At 50.0% G+C, this 3,719-nt stretch overlaps 1 long non-coding RNA gene across 3 annotated transcripts; it reads left to right on the top strand.

The window, feature by feature from the left end:
* The first annotated feature begins 758 nt into the window (after nucleotides 1–758).
* Nucleotides 759–2,532, top strand: LOC309521290. 3 transcript variants are annotated; one of them, XR_014214606.1, is made up of 3 exons: nucleotides 759–996; nucleotides 1,179–1,925; nucleotides 2,228–2,532. It is a non-coding gene; the product is annotated as an uncharacterized lncRNA (long non-coding RNA). The 3 variants fall into 3 exon arrangements; XR_014214607.1 differs by having other exon boundaries at nucleotides 2,222–2,532; XR_014214608.1 differs by having other exon boundaries at nucleotides 2,216–2,532.
* Nucleotides 2,533–3,719: the final 1,187 nt, after the last annotated feature.

The raw sequence follows: 3,719 nt of genomic DNA, 5'->3' as shown, positions 1-3,719 counted from the left end.
ACACCATTTCATGTGCTATGAAGCCGCTTTAAACACTCATGGCTTCTTCCCCCAAAGAATCTGGGAGCTATAGTTTGAAAAGGGTGCAGAGAGTTGTTCCCCTCCAAGAGCTACACTTCCCAGAGTTCCCTTGCAAAAAGGGAACTCTACCCCTACCCCTGACGCTAACCCTAACTCTAACGCTAACCCTAACGCTAACCCTTAACCTTTAACTAGAGCTACAATTCCCAGAGTTCCCTGACAAGAAGGGAACCCTACCCTTACCCCCTAACCAGAGCTACAATTCCCAGAGTTCCCTGAAAAGAAGGGAACCCTAACCCTACACATTAACCCTTAATTAGAGCTACAATTCCCAAAGTTCCCTGACAAGAAGGGAACCCTAACCCTACCCTACTCCTAACTCTAACCCTAAACCTACGCTTTAACCTTAACCCGAGCTACAATTCCCAGAGTTCCCTGAAAAGAAAGGAACCCTACCCCAACTCAACCCTACCCCAACTCACTGAAAAAGATAAGGCTTGCTTTCATTGCTCTGTTCATTTGTGCATTTGACTAGTGATATGTGGAGGGAAATGCTGCTCCTGGGCTGAAAAATGTCCCCCTCCTGCCCCCTTGGGTGTCCGGTGTAGCCTTCACAGATATAGACACAACTTGGGGGAGGGTGTTTTGGCTGCTGAGCTGTGCCCCCCCCCCCATTGTGAGGACTGAGGGTGTGATGGTGATGCCTCCCCAGCTGCTGCCAAGGCGCAAGCCTCGGCAGTTGCCTTCCCCAGAGAGAAATGGGCAGCTCGGTGGCACTTCACCCTGGTGGTCTCCTGCCCCGTGGCAGCAAGCTGACAAGTGGAAGGAGGCAATCACTCGGTGCTGGGATGCTGTGGAGCGAGGAGAAGGCAAGTGCAAAGTTTACTTGCTGGTGGGATCGCTACCTGAAGGCGATGGATATTCAGCTCTGAAGCTGGTTGATGTCTGGCAATGGACCTGGCGAGACTGCAGCTGGTGGGTGGTTGTTGGAAGAGTTTGTGTTCAGGCTAGTGGATGCCGTGAGGCTACACTGGCTGAGATGGATGCAAAGTGGTCTGGAAGCCTTGTTTGTTAACAGGCAGCCAAACAGAGGAGGAGTCTGGGGGGATGCTGTTGGATGGAGCCATCCCACTCACCTGTTTGCCTTTGCCTTACAGGGATGTCCGGAGCCAGTGAGGTTTTCCCCAAGTCCAAAGTCATGAAGAGAACCACAGGACATCCCTATTTACATCGGAGAAATGAATATGAAATACTGACAGTGAGCAATGGACAAGGCCGTGGCCGTACCTGAGAGAAGGAGCTTTGAAGGGAGACTGCAGGCGGACATTTGCTGCATTGCAAGTGATGGGGCAGTGGGGAGAGAGAAGAAAATGAGGGAGGAAAGATTAGGCCACCTTAGGCACACTGTCCATTGGAAGTGCTATGAAGACGCTTTGAACAGGAATGGCTTCCCCTCAGGGATTCTGGGAACTGTAGGTGGTTAAGGGGACAGAGAGTTGTTAGGCAGTTTAGGTTTAGGTTTAGGTTTAGGAGTAGGGTAGGGGTAGGGGTAGGGTTGAGTTGGGGTAGTGTTAGTGTTAGGGTTAGGGTTCCCTTCTTGTCAGGGAACTCTGGGAATTGTAGCTCTGGTTAAGGGTTAATGTGTAGGGTTAGGGTTCCCTTCTTGTCAGGGAACTCTGGGAATTGTAGCTCTAGTTAAGGCTTAAGGGTTAGCGTTAGCATTAGAGTTAGAGTTAGAGTTAGCGTCAGGGGTAGGGTTCCCTTCTTGTCAGGGAACTCTGGGAATTGTAGCTCTGGTTAGGGGGTAAGATTGGGTTTCCCTTCTTGCCAGGGAACTCTGGGAATTGTAGCTCTAGTTAAAGGTTAAGGGTTAGCATTAGGGTTAGGGTTAGAGTTACAGATGGGTAGCCGTGTTGGTCTGCCATAGTCAAAATAAAAAAATTCCTTCCTGTAGCACCTTAAAGACCAACTAAGTTAGTTCTTGGTATAAGCTTTCGTGTGCATGCACACTTCTTCAGATACACTGAAACAGAAGTTGCCAGATCCTTCAGAAGGATCTGGCAACTTCTGTTTCAGTGTATCTGAAGAAGTGTGCATGCACACGAAAGCTTATACCAAGAACTAACTTAGTTGGTCTTTAAGGTGCTACAGGAAGGAATTTTTTTATTTTGGTTAGGGTTAGAGTTAGGGTTAGCGTCAGGGGTAGGGGTAGGGGTAGAGTTCCCTTTTTGCCAGGGGACTCTGGGAATTGTAGCTCTGGGAGGGGAACAGGGGGTCTCCTAACAACTCTCTGCACCCTTTTCAAACTATAGCTCCCAGATTCTTTGGGGGAAGAAGCCATGAGTGTTTAAAGTGGCTTCATAGCACATGAAATGGTGTGGATGTGGCCCTGGCCTCCCTCACCCCACTGCCCCTTATTATTGAGGAATCGAAAAGATTTCCCCATGCAGATCTCTCGGAAACAATGTATTTCATCTGGAAAACTATTTAATAAAGATTACTTTTTATTAAGATCTTTGAATGTGTTTGAGCTGTGTTTGAGTGCGTCGAGAATGATTTCACTTGAAAGCAATGCCCTTAGATTACAGAATCATGGAAGAGTTAGACGGGACCGCGAGGGTCTTCAAGTCCAGCCCCCATGGGACGCTGTGTGCCTTTCTGCTTCAGGTTTGGAGTCTTTATCTCCATCATCCAACCAAAAGGAAATGGACTTCTGATCCCTGATATTATCCTGCCTCTTAATTTCAGACTGGGCACTGAAAAGTTACATCTCCCAGTGTGACAAACTTTCTAACTGTTCGAAGTGTTCACATGTCATGGATGCTTTAGCTAAAATTCCTGCATCACAGGGGGTTGGATTAGATGACCCTTGGGGTCCTTTCCAACTCTAAAATTCTATGTTTCTATGTGAAAGTGATCAAAATAGGGGATCAACTGTTGTCATGCGTCTATACCCCAGAAGGCTTTGGTGCCATTGGAGACCTGCATAGCAGCCTCGTTTGAGTGTCCATTCCTGCCTCTCACATTCTGTTTTCTGTGGCGAAGCTGCATGCTCCGGCACCAGGGGTGGAGAGCAGGTAGGGAAGTGGCTGGCGCACATCCCGGGGGGTGGCGTGTGTCCCAGGGGCATGGTACGCTACCCCATGGGGGCATGGCATGCGTCCCGAGGGGGTGGTACGCCACCCACGGGGGCGTGGCGCCTGGCATGGTGGGGGGATGTGCAGCACATGTCCAGGTGGGGGTGGTCACGATGGTATCCCCCTCCCTGATGGTGCCGGGGGTGGTGTGCTCCCACTGCCCACCCCCCATTCCACTGCCAGTGTCTGTATTAAGACTGTGACCAGATCTAGACCCCATGGATTCACCAGCAGCCAACCTTCCTCCCCCACACCATTTATTATCCAGCCCAGCGAAGAGCTCCAAAGAGCTCTGAAGCTTGCACACTGATCAGTTATGTTTCAATTGGAGAAATGAAAGTGTCACCCTAACATGAACATGAGAAGGCCCTTGCTGGATGAGGCCAGTGACCCATCTAGCCAGGCACAGTGATCTCACAGTGGCCAACCAGAGACCCACAGGAAGCCTACAAGCAGAACCTGAGCACAACAGCAGCCGTCTCCCCGTCTCCCAAGCAACTGGTATTCAGAGGGATACTGCCTCTGAACGCCTGTATTTGTTTTCCTCCCTCCCCTGACTCT

The sequence above is a fragment of the Podarcis vaucheri genome, assembly GCF_965113315.1.
Source record: "Podarcis vaucheri genome assembly, chromosome: 16".
NCBI classification, from domain to species: domain Eukaryota; kingdom Metazoa; phylum Chordata; class Lepidosauria; order Squamata; family Lacertidae; genus Podarcis; species Podarcis vaucheri.
Note: the sequence above shows the minus strand (reverse complement) of the source record. Positions and strands in the feature narration are given on the sequence as shown.